The sequence below is a fragment of the Acomys russatus genome, chromosome 1, assembly GCF_903995435.1.
Source record: "Acomys russatus chromosome 1, mAcoRus1.1, whole genome shotgun sequence".
NCBI classification, from domain to species: domain Eukaryota; kingdom Metazoa; phylum Chordata; class Mammalia; order Rodentia; family Muridae; genus Acomys; species Acomys russatus.
This window is the reverse complement of record NC_067137.1, coordinates 56179554-56198116: the sequence shown is the minus strand read 5'-3', so window position 1 is coordinate 56198116 and position 18563 is coordinate 56179554. Positions and strand designations below refer to the sequence as shown.

Below are 18563 nucleotides of genomic sequence, written 5' to 3'. Positions count from 1 at the left end.
ATTGTTCTGATATTTAGCATTTTAATTTAAATATTTAGCTTATCAATTTTTGCTATTGATTCATGATATATAAATCACCTGCAAAACATCTAAGTACAGCATCATGCACATTTTGATCTATTCTTTTCATTGTCACAGCCTGTATTTGTTATTGTTTTCATTTGATCACAAATATTAACTGAAGACACTTTGCATATAAGCCTAAATATATGCAAACATATTCTTGTATAACAAATAGTAGACACTGGATTAGTAAGTGGTTGAATTATATCAACTAGAAAGTTGTAATTATCCTACCAAAATGGGAGCAGAAGGTCGAATGCAAGATGGGTTGCATTTTAGAGAAAGGAGTTGGTAAAGAGCTTGTTGAATACAGCTATGTAAGCAAGTGCTTGAGGAGATGGAGGCAGTGGAACATGCACATTTTAGGCAGAAGGAAATAGCTGATTGAAAGGTCTATCCATCTCTTTTTTTTAAATGATTTTTTTTTAATTTTTAAAAATTGTTTGCTTTATATTCCAATTGTAGCCTAGTCCCTGGTTGCCTCTTGGTCCCACCCTACCTTCCTCACCCCACTCCTCCTTTCCCTAGTCCTCAGAGGGGAGACTTCCTCCTCTATCAACTGACCTCAGCCTATCAAGTCTCATGTGGACTGCCTGCATCCTTTTTCTCTGTGGCCTGGCAAGGCTGCCCCACCAAGAGGAAGTGATCCATAAGTAGGCACTAGAGTCCATGTCAGTAGTCCTAGTTCCCATATTAAGGGAACTACATGGAGACAGTGCTGCCTATCTAATACGTCTGAGCAGAGGGTCTAGGTCCTCACCATGCATGGCCCTTTGTTGATGCATCAGTCTCTGCATCCTCCTCCTCCTCCTCACAGATTTGTTGACTCCACTAGTCTCTTTGTGGAGCTCCTTTTTCCTTCAGGTCCTTCTATCTCCAAACTCTTCCATAACTCTATATACTCCACTCCATGCTGAAATTTGTCTGTCTCAGCATTTGCTTCAATTCCCTGATGGGTGGAATTTTTCAGAGGGCATCTATGGAGGTTCCTGTTCTGTTCTTTCTCTTCAACTGTGTCTGGTATCTACTCTTCCCATGTCTTCTTAACCCTAAGAATTTACTATTGATGAGAATAAGCCAGGGGCAGCTGGAGCAGGGACAGAGGAGATAGTCAAAGAAGATGTAACTCAGACCACGCAGGGTTTATAAATCATACGGAAAGGATATTGACCTACATGTGACAGAAAGTCATTGTAGCATCAACACAGCCTTTCTAGCAATTAAATGGCAACTCCTTGCTACTCTGTGGAAAACTATTGTAGGTAAGCAAGACCAGAAACAGGAACACTAGCAAGAAGTCCAACTGTTAGGACATAAGTACAAAAAGATGACTGGATTAGATTAAAAATTTGAAGAGAGAGAGGTTTGAGGTAAACAGTTAAGGGGAAAAATCAGCAAACTAATTCTCCCTTTAATAAAGAAGCCATTATGAGTTTAAAAGCATCCTGGTACTAACCAACATGTATAATTGGTTATAATAGTAGAGCATTTAATTTTTGTGGTGAGATGGGATCCTGCTTTCCAGGCTGTCCTGGAAGGTGTGACCTTTCCACCTTAGCCTCTGAAGTGCTGAGATTGTTTGCATGAGTTACCATCCTTTCTAAAATTTGAAAGGCTAATTTCATTGCCAAACAAACATCACAATTGTACTTCACAAATAAATATATTTTACTGAAACATTTACTTTGTCAAGAAACTGTCAGAGTTGAAACTGACTCATAATTTCTTTCTTGTTTGAGAATGACAGGTTTATTTTATTTGTTATTATTACTAGCTAGAAATAACCATTTGATACTGTTGGAATTGAAGATAATAATAAAAACTAAAAAACAAGAATATGAAAATTAGGACAAGATAAAGCAACTACTATGAATAGTTTTATAAATAAAGTGTTTTAAAAATAATGTTTGTGCTTCTTTGCACTTTGCATTTTATGTGTTTATTGACTCCATAAGAGATAAAGTTTGTAAAATTAAGGAAGTTTGCTGTAATGCACAGAAGAAGAAATAGGCTTTTAGATTTAATTGTTATATATATCACGTGAAAAGCCACGAGTGTAGCTAATACTATTGCTGTGTTAAAAATATTACCACAATACTGAGGCTTTAAATAAGGGCAATTGCTTTCTTGTGGCAAATATTTTGAAAAAAAGAAAACAGGCATCTATCTTTTTCAAAGATTACCATGGCACAGTAATTGCTACACTGTACAAATCTGAATTTCATTAACAGTATGTTTGACTGAACATAACTCCTCAGAAAACATTATGTATGACCTCCAGGCCCATTGAGCTGGATAAAAAACACTGCATAAGACAATCAATTAAGCAGTTTTTGCCTCAACAATAAAGGTAGGGAGCCAATGAAGTGGGCCTAGAAGTATTGGACTTTAAAAGCTGGATTCCAATCAAAGAGAGTGGCACATACCAGTAGCCTACCACTTAGGAAGCTGAGGTAGGAGGGCTGTGAGTTCAAGGCCAGCATGAAAGGCAAAGTAGGATCTTATCTCAAAATTTAAAAAAAGGAAAATTAAAAGCCTGAAATATTATCACAATTTGGTGTTATGCTTGTGAATGTTAAACAATTGGCTCATTGGAAAAATAAAATGCTGAATTATAATGTTGGCTGATTTCCATCATGTGAACATCCCATTATTGATATTGAGCTAGGGACACGATGTCACTAAAAATGTTATTTAAGGTGCCATGTCCTCACTTGTCCCTTGCAATCAGTGTATGCAGGCTCCACTATATCATTGTCCCAGATGAAGCATAAAATGAACAGGGGAAAGTTCGAGACTTTGGTTTTGGCAACACTTAGGTCATGTCTTAGTTACTGTTCTATTGTTGTTAGGAAACACCATGATCAAAACAATTCTAACAAAAAAGTGTTTAATTTGGCACTTAGAGTATCAGAGTCTTAGTCCATTTTTATCATAGTGAGGAGCACAGAAGCAGGCATGCAGACATGATGACGGTGAAGTAGCTGAGAGCTTTACATTCTGATCTGAGAGCAACAGGCAGAAAGAATAAGACTGGATTTGGCATAGGCTTTTGAAATCTCAAAACTCACCCCTACTGACACATCTCTCTTTCAATAAGGCCACACCTACCCCAACAAGGCCACGCCCACTCCAACAAGGCCACACCCACCCCAACAAGGCCACACCTACCCCAGCAAGGCAACAACTACTTCAACAAGGCTAGTATTCCTATCCTTCCCAATCGATTCCGCTCCCTGATCACTAAGAATTCAAATAATTCAAATAGATGAGCATACAGGGACCATTCTCATTCAGAACACTACAAGTCAGGGGCCTGGAGATTTCACTGTCTGATTTTTGTAAAATTATCATTCTCTTTAAGGATAATAGTAAAGCGATTTTATTTTCTTAAAATTACAATGTGTTTGTGCCTGTGGTGTATCGTATATATACTCCACACCTATGTATGTCTATGTCTACATATACGACTACAAATACAAATAACTTACTCTTTTTGTTATTTCATATACATATATTTGAATGTATGAATAGCTTTAGGAAGATCACAGTGCAGTGCTCCTCACTAGATCTAATTGTCATACCATCAAAAACAGCAGTAAAATTAATGCCTTCTGAGGAGGAGAAAGTCACATTTTTTTGTTGCAGTTCTCACACAGCTTAACTCTATGCAATGCTGTGGAGCACCTAACAGCTTCTTCTCAAAAGGCTTCACATTTGGGGTTCTGGCCCTTATCTACTGCCTTTCTTTGAGGATAGCATGGCACTTTGCCTTACCTCTGACGGACAGCATTAAGTAAAAGGGAAGATATTCTTTCCATACCCATTGCATGAATATGAAGCAGAATGTCACATCTTAAATTGCCCCTTATCCAGTCTGGCTCATAGTCACATGTTTATAGGGGCAACATTTTTTTTTTACTGAGACCTACCAGAAGCTATAACCCAGGCCAGCTCCTTCATACTGTGATACTGAGAAACTATGAGGTAATAAATATGAGGTTGAAGAAGCTAAATTTTGAGATAATTTAGCAAAAAAACAAGTGATAAAAAACAGGGAACAAAGTGAAATATGTCTGAAATTGAATTGAAGTACATTCCCTAGATTTTTAAAAGGTGTTTTCATTTACAAATACCAATATATATAGGATTACTGACCATATTATCCCTTCCGGTGGGAAGATGTGGTCATTCACAAGGTAACGAGTCCTAGTTAGCTGAGTTGTTGCTCCAGGGGATTTACGTGTAAAATAGGAAGTGAAAGAAGTTTGTGGAAGTAGTATGACAGGGGGAATCATTTGTAGAAAAATACCTTTAATAATAATAATGATAATTAATATTCCATATTTTAAGAAGAATATTTACAAACATTTCTCCATTCTCTCCCTGCTTCTTTACTAGCACAGAATTGGTCAATAGACATTAATCTTTTGTTTCAGTATTTAATTTTCTGTGACTCAGACAGAAAAATGAGTAAAAGTTACTCAAAGTTGGTCGGAATTATTTTTTCCTTATTTTTATAGACAATTGGTTATAAATGTTGTAGCTGTTTTATGGTAGGCAAAAGTAAGATGCCAGTCTTATCTTTTTTTGGAATTTAAATTGGTTAAAGACACAAGCACAGAAGCCTTTGTGACAAGGCCTACATGGTCGTGTGCTCTGTACTGCTCCAAGATGGCTAAGCTGAATAATGTTTCCAGGAGTCTTTCCATGGGCATTTCTGGTGAGGATTGGTTACAGTGAAAAGTTGGCTAACATCTGGAAATTGGAGTGTAGTAGGAGCCATATTGGTGCTCTCAGAACCTTGTTACAGTTCATCTATTTCTGTAGCGGCTTGGCCCTGGTCGTACTGAGTCTCTGGAATTCCTCCCAGCAATTCTTTAAAGCCTCAGTTTGAGCCTATAGTAACTATAAGATAAATTCTATCTTTTTCCATCTGTCATCTGTGTCCTTAAGAGCACACTGACATGGAAGACAGAGACAGATAGACGTTCTAACCTCTCCCTTGTAGGTTTTAATAGTTCGCCTTCCTTTTCAACTTGTCTTCCTTCTTTGAAGGTTATACTGGTTAGACTTTTGCATAATGATGTGAGTGAATGGATGATTATGACAGAGAGAGAGAGAGAGAGAGAGAGAGAGAGAGAGAGAGAGAGAGAGAGAGAGAGAGAGAGAGATGTTCATTCCAAGGTGTCAGAGTCTCAGTCAGGGCCCACAGAGAACAACACTGGGAATGCTATTAACATAATATATCTGGCAGTTGCTCCCTAAAGCCCTTAATAAGTTCATTGATATTAATAAGAACTACCAGGAAAGTTCCAAAATTAAAATGTATTTATGATGAAGGGGTATTTGCATACAACTTGGCAGTAAATTAAAAAAGAAAAAAAAAATTCCAAGTCAGTATATTTATAAAAAGTAAATGTATTAAAAGCTAACGGGGATTCCTCACAGGGTGGTTAGGTGCAAAGAAACAAGCAATTGGTGGAGAGGTGGTAGAGAAAGAACAAAGCAAGTAGGTGGTACAGAGATGAGAGAGGAAGTGACAACAACCAGTTTGTGCACTATGAAGAGAGGCAGAACTGGAGACAAGAAGATGGTGAGGAATAGCTTAACGTGAGAGCCCTGAGCAGCCACCTGAGGCCAGGGAGATGGCCAGGCCTCTGCCACTGCTGAGATGGGTCCTGCTGCAGCCAGGATCTGTGTTGATGTCAGTGTCCTGTGCTACCACCAAAGACTATGAGGATGCTCAGTGGTTATACTGCAGCATGAAGACATGTTGATGTCAGAGGGCAGCACTGAGCTGTCTCCACTCCCACCAGCCACCACAAGTTTATGCCAGCAGGGATATGGGCATGGGAGAGCTGGCTCTGTGCTTTACCAGCCACTTGGTGGTGTGCCCTTGGCAGGGTAAGGGAGCTGACACTACCGGCATGAGCACGGGAGAGGAACAGTGGGAGAATGGGAAAGGTGTCCCTCCCCTCGCCAAATCAGCAGGAAAGCTGGCTCTGGTAGCATGGTTGTGGGAGTGCTGTCAGGCTAACCAACACAACGACCATGTATGTGCAGATCCAGGCCTCTGAATTGGCCCATCCCAACATCTTCCTCTCCTTTGATCTGCTGGAGTATTTGAAGGAGCTGCTCCTATGGATTTATAGCTGCATGATCCTCATGACTCAGGGCAACCGTATATACTGAGGGTCCAGTATTGATGTTGTAGCAGAAGCCAAGGGCCCTGAACTATCCTAACAACTCAATGCAATAAGCATTTGCAAGTAGTGCTGTTTGGGCAAATGAATATGCTGTATGACACAGTGCAACTTCCAGTGCCACTAAGATGAAGGAATATATGGCGGAGATATGGGAAAGATAGAGGAGTTGAATAGTAGATGCACAGAACTCTGTGGTTGGTAGAGTTTTTTTTTCTAATTGCTTTTCATCTATTTATTTATTTTTTTTATGTACTTTTTCAGAGGAGGCTACAAGGATAGTGATGGCTATGGAAAGACTGGGAAATGAGTGGAATCAGGGCATGCCTTAGTTACGGTTCCATTGCTGTAAAGAGACACTCTGACCATGGCAATTTTTATTTTAAAAAATTAATTGGGGATGGTTTACAGTTACAGAGGTTTAGTCCATTATCATCCTGGCAGGAAGCACATCAGTGCCCAGGAAGACATCGTGATGGAAATGGAGCTGCTGAAGGCAGCAGATGGAGACTGTGTGCCAAACTGGGCATAGCTTGAGCATAGGAGATTTCAAAGCCTGCCTCTACCACAAGGCATATGATGTGAGATTTTCAAAGATTTGACAAAAATCGTGTTTAAAAAGTTTACCTTTCTGTGCGAATTTATCAAAATAATAAATACTATGAAAAGGAGGTAAAAGAGTTCAAAAGAGGTGCTGTTTAGATTTCTTCGATAAATGTAGCCCAGTAGGTAGCTAATGTCAACTGGAGTTACCCAGTAATCAGTTAAGAATACTTAAGAATACTCTGTGGAATCAGAAGTCATTTGGAGATCACAATCCTACCAAGAAATTTTATCTTGTATAAATATAATTATATATACTGATTAGAAATTTTTAAAATGCATTTTAAAGATTTTTATTACCCTCAATTCTTTTTTGTGTGTATATATATATATACACACATACACCTTAGGATGGTCTATCATAAGGATTTCATACCTCGCCAATCCATATTACATATGATCATGAATCCTTCATTTTGTTCGATTCATATAAGATTATATGTAGGCCTTTTATTCACAGAAATAGAATTATACACATGATTTTTGTTTTTGCTGCACACAGGGTAGTTTCAGTTTATTCAAATTCATATATCCCATACTATTTTCATGAAATAGCTGATAATCAATACTCTATTTCTATAGCTAGAACTATAGAAAGAAGGGCCATGCAAATTATGAATCTCACTGGTAGAAATTTTATCAATGAGTAAAACATCAACACAGAGGCAAAAGAGAATTTTAGGAAATCAGACACATGGCACAAAGTTCTCTTTCTCTTTGTATTAGGACATTTATTAGTTTTGGACTACTGGATGGATTTCTTTCTAAGGAGCACATATTGCTTTGAGGCAAATGGAACAATTTTAGCTAACCCACATTTGCTTTTCATGATTCAGAGATGATTTGGCTTACTTCTGTTTTCCACAGAGTCATTCTTGCCAACCAACCACAAATCCATAGCTTACAGAAGGCAGCAGGCATAGAGCAAGTGTGGGCTCCAAGTTGGTCATTAATGGTGCCCTCAGCAAGCTTATCATAAGGGTTATTGTTGTTTAACATACTTAACAGGATATTTGATTGAGACCATTCTTTCTTGTCAGGAGTACCAACTAGAAAGCCTTTGTTTTTTAGAACTGCTGCCAACTCTTTTCTTAAATCATCACTATTAAAACAGTTATACTCTAGGCACTGTTTGTGTTATAGAAAAATTAGCTTTAGCATTTTAGCAAAGTAATTGTGTTTTGAAGCTCTGGAGTGAGAGGATTGTTGATGTTTCAACATCTACATATTCTGAGTGTTAGTTTCCCAGTGAAACAACAACATACTGCAAAGGATAGGACAGATTAAAAGACAAGAAATATTTTACAGGTAGCTTACAAGAGATGACCACTCAGATGCAGTTTATAGCCAATTGAAAGTCTTTATTCCAGCTGGCTGGGACCACACTCAGGTATTTTCAGACCTAGGTGTGACTGTGAGTGTCCAAACACAGTGTTTTTGAAGGCAACAACCACTTCCTGGCATCTTGCTCTGCAGGCTGCAAGGGGATTTCACAGAAGCAAGCTGTTTAACAGGAGTTAAGATATACAGTTAATGGCAGGGATTCGTTACCAACAGCCTAAGATAAGTTAGCTAATATATCCTAACATTGGGTTCCCAGAGTGCCATGGAATTCTCCATCAAGGAGGTCAAATTCTTGTTAAACTTGAAATAACCTCAGCAAGAATGCAAGGTGTCTTTCCATGTCACAATATCTCTTCTCATATTTCTCTGACTAGCAATTTGTAATCAGAAACCTTACTGGAGGGTCTAGAGAAGTTTTCCTTCTTTATTCTAGCTTCAGGTAGTTGTCAGTTTCTATGTCTTTGTCAATCTCAGCCGTCCCTTCTTCTCATTGCATTGCCTTCTCCTCTGTATGTCGGCCTCTTTGATTTCTTATACAAATTCTTGGTTTTGGAGTAAAGACCCTCAAGGATATTCCAGGATGATGTCATCTAGACAGCTTAATTTATTGTATTTGCAAAGACCATTATTTCAACAAGGTTTCACTTACCTGTTCTGAAAGTGAAGATGGATTGAGGGGTGGGGCAGTGGTGGGGAAGGATAGAGATGAGGTGAGGCTTATCCAACTCAATGTAGTAAGGATCTGATAATATGGAGTTCAAGAAGGACAGTGAAACAAATGTTCTTTTGCATAGAGATTTATTTGGAGAGCACTGAACACCACAGAAAGAAAACATGACTCGAGCCCTGTGGACAGTTTAGGCTCACAGCACATAGTGTGGGCCCCTGTAGTTTCAGAGAGAAAGAGGAAGGGTCTTATGTCATGTGATAGATAGGTAGCTAACAATACATGCTTGCAGTCAAATGTAACTGGTTCTGCTCTTTAGTTAAGGTGAGTCCAACATACTCAATGTGCCGCCTGTAGCCCTGGGTTGTTTAGGGTCACTTGTAGCCTGGAGTTGGTTAACTTCTTTGGGGGGGGGGGGAATCGTTTGATTACATATTTACAGGAAGACTCTCAGTAGGGGGTTTGCCATTTTGCAGCATCTGTGAGAGGCTCCTGCAGGGAAGCATGGCATTGATGCAGCAATAATTCTAACTGTGGTTATCCAAATTCTGTTTGTCCTGTTCTGAAAAGGTTCAGGTTGTGCTGACTTCTAAAATTAAATAAGGCAATGTCTCTTTTTTATCTGAGCATCAAATACGCTTAGAATTTAATGTTTTAAAATGGATTCAAAGTGATTTAATTTTGTCCCATTGGCTCTCAGTCAATATTTTTCTTTAACTACTTTCTAATTTATTCTATAATGATTGTGTTATTTACATTTTGATTTCTTCTTGAGAAAAAAATGGTGATTCGGACCTTGGTAGAACATTTTTTGGAAGCCAAAGGGTCTTTGTCATAGCCTTGAATGCAAGATTCTGTCATGCCTACTCTTCATGTCCCGGTTTATATCTTTTTTTCCCATTCTTAGTTTTCTCTGTTCTGAAAAAATGAGAATATAGATATGTGCTTAGTTTTTGAATAATAATAATACAGAAATAAAAAGGAGGGCATGACTGCTCTTGGGTATGGTGGATGACTGCTCTTAGGTATGGTGGAAGATAGGCTTTATTTTAGATATCAGAGTGAGCATAACCAGAGGCTGAGACATTGGAGAGAGTTCAGAGTAAACATGAAGAGTGGAGGAGACTGAGCTAAACCATGTAAGTGGGGGGGGGGGGGATGAAGGATAAGCATTTAAAGAACCCTCAAAAAGTGGGTTTAGAAAAGGTGTAGACCACAGAAACCCCATAATGATTTTGGGTTAAAAGCATCTGTGAGTTTATCTCCTTTCAGAGACTGATAGCAAGGCAAACTGTTTGTCTTTCTCCTCTGGAGATATAGTAGCTCTAGGAAAGTGAGATCTGAGGCCTTATTTTTACATATGAAGAGAAGGCATCGATAGTGCAAGGGGCTGGTATGCTTAGTCAGTTAAGATCTGAAAAGGATAAATTATAACAGGAACTATAATCCAAAAGCCCTATGTATCAATTGAAATGACAGACCATTACCTAGACAGTTGTCATAGGCTCCTGTGGTCTAGATGGCTTCACTAGGGGCAATAGTCAGTCTTTGGCTATCATACAGAAGAAAATGTAATATTCAACTGCCACAAAGAGCAGCATTGACCTTTTGCTGCCAGATCCAGAAGCTCTGAGAGATTTTCCCTTGAAAAAGGAACTCAGGAAGATTTTTCTACCTTAGGCAGAGTAGAGCAGGCAACCCAACAGTGCCCACTGTTTGGGCAGAGCCCTAGAGGCAGAAGAGATATGAAGCATTTTTTTCCAGTGGTCAATGTTACCACAATTTAGGTGAAGTTGTCATGCCCCATCTATTGTCTTTGAAGACCTTAAGGTTCCTTCTAGCAGCTGAAATGTCTATGTATTATGGAAAACTTTTTTTATTAAATAGTTTAAATGCCACATTCAAGAGATCTCTGAAGAGTTTGAGGACCATGTATTAAGTAGGCCCAAATTAGTTACTTGCTTTAGGGTTAACCTTGAAAACACTTATAGGGACAAAAGCTTGTCACTAAATGAATTAAATGACAGTTTATAAGTTAGTAGCTTTTATAAGATTAGGATTTTCCAGCTTTATCTCTGTTAAGTTGAAGATTTATCTGAAGAGCCTTTAACATCAAAATAAAACTTTAAACCATACATATAATTCATTAGAGATTGAGAACTTTATCCTTTTATTATGTATCATTACAGGATATCAATTTCTTATATAACTTGATGAAGGAGAGATAAACACTTTTTTGTTTAGATGCCCAGTGTAGGATGAGGAACAGACTTGTGAGAGAGCAGGTGATTTTTATCACTTTAGAAGTTGAACCAGTTTGTGGGGGAGCTTGGTTGTTACAAGCTGAGAAACATCCTTGAACAAATTCTGAGAGGAGATATAAATGTGAGCCAAAACCAGGAGGCATGGTCTTTGGAGACTTGGGATTGAGTGGCTGTTCATCGCTGGCTTTCGAGATCCTCCTCAAGAGAACTGCTCAGGTGAAGGCTTCGGGGCTCTGGATTTCAGCTGCTGCTCCAGGCTCTGGATGAGGTTCAGGTTCTAATTGCTCTAGGTTCCAGCAGAAGAAATCCTGCCGACAGTGCCAAGACAGCCGTTCCTGGGAACTAATACCCAGAAGGTTTCACTTTTGTGTTCTTTAAACTTCTTTCCCTTAGTTTTATGCTAGCTAGGTTATAAGGGAGATATGCTCATTTGATAAGTTCATAATAAAATATAGTTGTTAAGAAAATTGAGCCTATAACTCAGCTTTTCCAAATAGCTAGAACTTACCAAAGTGAGTAAAGACAAAGAGGAGAGACATATATTATTGTGAACCCAAATTAACATTAGGAATTTATAAATGTTATCTAGTAAATCTACTTATTCATCCTACATGTGTTGTATCTTACTCAAATTTTTAGAATCTGGTTGTGAACAAAGCTGGCAAAAAACATAAGTAGTAAGACATACATCTCTAGGTTAGCTTTTGTTAAACTCAGTAAATCTTTATAGCCTTAGGAATTTATCTTCATACAAAAATCCGTAACAATTCAATATAATTTGGAGACCAGCTGTTTTCTCTTTTTTTTTCTATTTTTTTTTATTAATTGATACTTGTTACATCTCAATGTTTATCCCATCCCTTGTACCCTCCCATTCCTCCCCCCCCCTATTTTCCCATTCTTCCCCTCCCCTATGACTGTTCCTGAGGGGGATTACCTCCCCCTGTATATTCTCATAGGGTATCAAGTCTCTTCTTGGCTACTTGCTGTCCTTCCTCTGAGTGCCACCAGGTCTCCCCCTTCAGGGGACATGGTCAAATGTGAGGCACCAGAGTAGGTGAGAAAGTCATATCACACTCTCCACTCAACTGTGGAGAATATTCTGACCATTGGCTGGATCTGGGAAGGGGTTTAAAGTTTACCTCCCGTATTGTCCTTGGCTGGTGCCTTAGTTTGAGCGGGACCCCTGGGCCCAAATCTGCCTATCATATTGTTCTACTTGTAGATTTCTAGGACCCTCTGTATCCTTTTATTTTGCTATTCTCCCATGCGTCTCTCATTTAGAGTCCCAATAGGATGTCCTCCCCTCTGTCCCAGTTTCCTGGTAAGTGAAGGCTTTCGTGGGACATGCCAAAAATATGGAACGCTTCACGAATTTGCGTGTCATCCTTGCGCAGGGGCCATGCTAATCTTCTCTGTATCGTTCCAATTTTAGTATATGTGCTGCCTAAGCGAACCAGCTGTTTTCTCTTTAGCCTAAAAATAGACACAATTATAAAACAAGGGCTCAGGAGGACTAAGAAGTTTTATAGGTGCTGTCTTCATTGCTTTATACCATGTGGTTATCTTAAGATGATGATGAAGTCACATGAGAGGTAACTTTAGCCTTAGTAAAGATGGCTACCAACCATGTGTTTGATATTTAAAATATTTATTTTTTAGAACATCTATTTTCTTAAATAAGAGTTGAATCTACATTCTTTCTCTCTCTCTCTCTCTCTCTCTCTCTCTCTCTCTCTCTCTCTCTCCATATATATATATATGTGTGTGTGTGTGTGTATACATATATATAAATATTAAAAATAAATGTTGAATGACATATATATTATGTTGTAGCAACTTAAGGTAGCTATAAGCCATTTATTTAAATTTTAAGTCAAATTTTTGTTACACATTTTACAGTATTTTTTAACTGTACCCAATGAATTTAGCAATCCTGGGATAGAGTTTAAAAGATAGAGTTTAAAGCATAGTCTTGAGATGTTTTGATAGCAGAGCACAGAGGAATCATAGAGATAAAAGATTTTTAAGAGTAGGAAGTAGAGAAACTTAAAGATAAAAGACTTATGGAAGTGTAGAATAGACCAAGTTTATATACAGTTAGTGTGGAAGCTCTGCTGAGGGAGGAGAGACCAAGGAGAGCTTAAGGAAGAGATTGAGCAGGTGGCTCTGAAGGGAGGAGAAAAAAAAAGCTGTAGGAGGGAACTGAGAGAGGAAAGGACTGCAAAGTATCATAGAAACCTTGAGCTGTGGCATTGCACTAAGTTTATAAGGGGAAGAGACAAGGAAAAGGGCATAGGCATTATTGCAGTCCAGTCTGGATTGCTGCTCCTAGGGGAGGTAAGAGTAGCTTAGGTAGATAAAGTGGTAGGAATTTCCATCCAGAGCATTCTTAAGTGGAATGGAAAACTTGTCAAAGAGAAATGTTCCAAATCACAGAGGAAAAGTGCCCCTTGTCCTTGTGATCGGGTGCCCAGTTGGGGAATGAAGAGCTTCTGGACACACCGGTGTGGCTTTTGTAATAATAGTAGACAATAGTAGGCAAAGCAGATGACACTTATCCAGTAGCTAACTAGAGGGGAGAGGGCAGATGAGGCTTTGGGGAAAAAGGAGCGTATAAGTGTCTTTAACAGAGCAGGCAAGAACCCAGAGCCCAGGGATGTGAGCCAGCTGTCTAGTAGGTGACCTGGGAGGGCCTAGAAGGCTCTAGGAGCCAGGAGAGAGTGGACAAGATGTAGCAAGTCGAGGGAGAAAACAGCTTAAGAATCAGATTCTAGAATTTGCATTGGGCCCAAATATGATGGGTGGCAGAAGCCAACAGAAACAGTTGATCTGTATGAACCTTAGGAGCTTGGTTCAGAGTGCTGAGTCCCTTGGGAAGGAACTTGTTATACCACTCCCAAGGCTGTGGGCACCAGATGAATGAAAGAAGAGAAAAAAAAGGAGTACATAACTGCTTCCAGGGCTTGAGGTGAAGGTTTATTGTTCATAAAAAAAAAAAAAAAAAAAAAAAAAAAAAAGAAAATTGCCAGAGGAAGAGACATCTGGGAGGGTCCAGAGCAAGCAAGACCCTAAGCTGTACCATCAGAGGAAGAGGGAAGAGCCAGGAGACCAAGAGGTCAAAAGTAAAAAGGGTTAAAAAGAGTGGCATAGCCAAATGGTTGGATTATATAGGCAAGGACAGGTAGGGGGAAGGGCAGCTCAGGGACTGGGCTAGAGAAGATTAGGGTAGGGGACAGGATATGCTAGCCAGGAGGACTCTGTAACAGCTTGCTTGGAGCACCTGGTGGTCAGCATCAGCACTGATAATTTAATAAGCAACTTAGCTGTTTGTCCTGGGTTTGAGACCCAACAGTTTGCATATGCTTAATGTAAATTTCAACATTCTCAAATTCATGTTTTATTGCTTTTTTGTTATTCCTATTCTAGTTTTTAAAGATGAATATTCTGTATCTTCTTGTCATTTTATAAGTATCTTCAAAATTATTACTTTTTGTTTAAGAAAAAACTGTCCTATAATCTTAGAATGACATTTACATGTCATCAGTTTTCATGTAGCTAGAAATTTTCTTTTTGACCTCAATCTTACCTTTTAATATATTTAACAATTCTCATAGTTAAATTGATGGCACATGTTGTAATATTTTTTATTGTGTCAACTTTTGACAAACAAAATTTCTGTTAAACAAAAATTTGCAAAACTCCTCAGAGATACATGTTGGTTCACTCTTCCCTACTCTGTGACAGTATCGAAATCAGAGCCTGTGGTTCTGGTTTTTTTGTTTGTTTGTTTGTTTTTTGTTTTGTTTTTTGTTTTTACAGAGTTCCTCCGTGTAGCCTTGGCTGTCCTGGACTCACTTTATAGACCAGGCTGGCCTTGAACTAACAGTGATCCACCTGCTTTGGCCTCCCTAAGTGCTGGGATTAGAGGCATGTGCCATCTTGCCCGGCTAGATCCTGTGTTTCTATACATAGGCAAATGGAAATGAGGGACAAAGTGTCAAAAAGTTATTTCTATCTACAGAACAGAGAAAATCATCTCCTATGAATTTTTTTATGCCATGAAGGTACAATCCTGCAGCCCTATTGTTAAAACCATTGAAGACAAATCAACACTCTAAGGAAAATATCACCCTGATTATTTAATTGCTTAAGAAAACGAACCACAGTTGCCTCATGCCAGTCATCGGTACACATGCTAACCTTTTGTTTGTTAATAGCCTTTCCTCCCAAAGAAGTTTTATATATGTTTTTGTAGGAGAGTTATGAATATAAGTACTCTCAGTATATTTGTTAGTGTTTATTTTTCATCATTTTCACATAATTTCCCCTTGTGTGATTTTCACGGTGGTTTCTTGCTTAGAAGTCATTGATCTTCTTGTATCTGTAAGTTGCCTTTTTCCTGTATATTTAGGAAATTCTGGTCATCATTTCTTTTTGTAGCATTTACTTCTACACTTTCGTTTTGTCTGTTTCTGGCATTCATATCTGCAAGTTAAAATATTTCCTAATGTGGAGAGGGACAGCTAAAACTACAGGCCATTTAAGGCATTATATGGAAACAATACAGCAGAAGCTTCTTAAAATATATAAACACATGAAAAATACAAATTGAATCACTAAGTAATGGGGAAATCAGAGCCCCAAATAGAGCTATTTTGTAACCAAATGAAACCTTCAGTGCCAGGAATAGTTTATATCTAATGAAGTTGTTGGCCAAAGGTGGTCAAAGGGACACCATGGAATCACCTAAACAACTTAGGCTATTGCTGAGGCTATTTGTTGCTCCTCACAAATGTAGGACCCTTATTGTTTTAGATAACATCTACATAACTCATTATCATGAAGAAGTTGAAGAGCTGTTGCCTTCCTAGAGCCTTCACCTCTCTTGAATAGTGTTCATAGTACTGGAAGGTACTCTGAATATTGTCAGAGGAGAAAGGTAAACTGAACCCTGCTACAAATTTTTCAACCTACAACGATGACCTGTCTGTAAGATATAGTGGAATAAAAGTTGTGGGAGTAATTAACCATTATTTACTTAGTTTTAACGCTCACTCTATGATATGGAATAGATGCCTACCAGCACTTGGATGGCCAAGAACCTGAGATTACATAAGCCATGGGTTTAGGGTAAAACCAAATACTATTGTTTTACTAAAGGAACATGGCCATGAAATTATTCCTAATGACATTCTGCCCTATTCATAGATTAGTGTCTTAGTTTCCTTTCATGAGAGAAGCTTCCTACTAAAGTTGATGAGAACAAACATAGAAGATCCCAAACTGGATAATGTGCACAGAGAGAAAGACCTTGGAACACCCAGGCCTAAATGGAACTTTTCCATCAGATTCCTCCTCTCAGGGCTCAGAGAACTCTGTAGAAGAGGGTGAAGGAAGTTTGTATAAGCAGGTGGGGGTGGGAAACACCAAGGAAACAGTACCCTTCAGATACACCAGGACTACCGCCCAGGTGAACTCACAGAGGCTGGGCAGCATGCAGGGCCTGCCAACATACATTTAAATCAAATAGGGTTGTAGCTCTGAGAATAGAAGTACAGACAAGCCCCATCCATAAACCAGAAGTTATCTCCAATTAATAACCACTCACAATGGAAAAATAGTTTGTTTTCTTAATTGGAGTATCATTGGGTATATTAACTACACTTGAGGCAGATCCTATGCCCATCAGTAAATGGCCAACATAAAAAGAACACCATGGTACATTTGGAGGGTGTTTTTGGTTCTTTTGTTTGTTTCTTGATTGTGGTCTCATAATGCTTTGTCTACACTTTTGTTTCTGGTTTGTATGTCATTTATGTATGTATGAATGGGCACATCTCTATAAATATGTAGTTCTTGTGTCCTTTCACTGGCTCTTTTCGACCTCTTTCATTGTTTGCTTGTTTTGTCCTATTCTGTTTTTTTTAATCTAATGTTATTATTTTTATTTATTTTATATTATTTTATTATTAATATTTTAGATGCTTATTTGTTTTCTAATGAGAGTGAGAAATGAAGGGTGTGGACTTGGGTAGGGTGGATTTAGGAGGAGTTGGGAAAAGGGAAACTGTAATTAGAAAATCTCTTTTGATTAACATTTTTTAAATAAAATAAAATGTTCTTGTCCAATGCATCAAGGAGTCTTTTCATATTTTAAAAAATATTTTTCTCAATGTCTTTTACATGAAATATATCATGCCAAACATTTTATTAATTTTATACTATTTAATATTTTCTATTAAGCCAATCCAGTCATGCCTTTGTTTTTAATTAGATGCTTATTTATTTATTAGTTTTATTTTCTATTTTAATTAATTTATTCATATTACATTTAAATTGTTATCCCTTCATTTGTATCTTCCTGTTCCTCTTTTCCTCCCTCTTTCACCCTATTCACCTATCCTAGGTCACAGCCAATCAAATCTCATCCTGGTAACCTGTTAATCCTTTCTCTAAGTGCCACCAGTCCTCGTACCACGGGGAAGTAGTCAAATATGGGGCACCAGAGTTCATGTCAGAGTCTGTCCTCACTCTCCACACAATTGTGGAGAAGGTCTTGTCCATTGGTTGGATCTGAATAGGGGTTCCATGTTTATTGCATGCATTGTCCTTGTTTGGTAAGTAGTTTGAGCAGACGCCCTGGGACCAGATCTGCCTGTCATGATGTTCTTCTTGTAGGTTTCTAGTACTCTCTGGATCCTTCTATCTCCCCATTCTCTCATACTTTTCTCACCTAGAGTCCCCATAGGAAGTCCTCACATCTATCCCAATCACCTGGTAAGTAAAGACTTTCATGAGACATCCCTTTTGGGCTAGTGTCCAATTATAAGTGAGTATACACCATGTGAATCTTTCTGGGTCTGGGTTAACTCACTCAGGATGATCATTTCTAGTTCCATCCACTTGCCTGCAAATTTCATGATTTCCTTGTTTTTAATACCTGAGTAGCATTCCACAGGGTAGATGTACCACAGTTTCTTTATTCATTCTTTGACTGAGGGACATTCAGGTTGTTTCCAGGTTCTGGCTATTACGAATAAGGCTGCTATGAACAAGATTGAGCATATATCCCTGTTGTGTGGTGGAGCTTGTTTTGGGTATATTCAAGGAGTGGAATAACTGGGTCTTGAGGTAGCTCTAGTCTCAGTTTTCTGAAAAAGTGCCAGATAGATTTCTAAAGTGTTTAAACAAGTTTGTACTCCCACCAGCAATGTAGGAGTGTTCCCCTTTACCACATCCTCACCAGCACATGCTGTCACTTCAGTTTTTAATCTTAGCCACTCTGATGTGTGTAAGATGGAGTCTCAGAGTCATTTTGATTTGCATTTCTCTGATGACTAAGGATGTTGAGCATTTTAAAAAATGTTTCTCTGCCATTCGATATTCCTCTGTTGAGAATTCTCTGTTTAGTTC

At 38.5% G+C, this 18563-nt stretch overlaps 1 non-coding gene and 1 pseudogene across 1 annotated transcript; one reads left to right on the top strand and one right to left on the bottom strand.

Annotated features, from left to right (window-relative positions):
- The first annotated feature begins 6117 nt into the window (after positions 1–6117).
- Positions 6118–18563, top strand: part of LOC127186989 (T-complex protein 1 subunit delta-like) — a 120567-nt pseudogene continuing 108121 nt past the window's right edge.
- On the bottom strand, positions 12500–12604 carry LOC127197713 (U6 spliceosomal RNA). Its single transcript, XR_007831725.1, has one exon. It is a non-coding gene; the product is annotated as a U6 spliceosomal RNA (small nuclear RNA).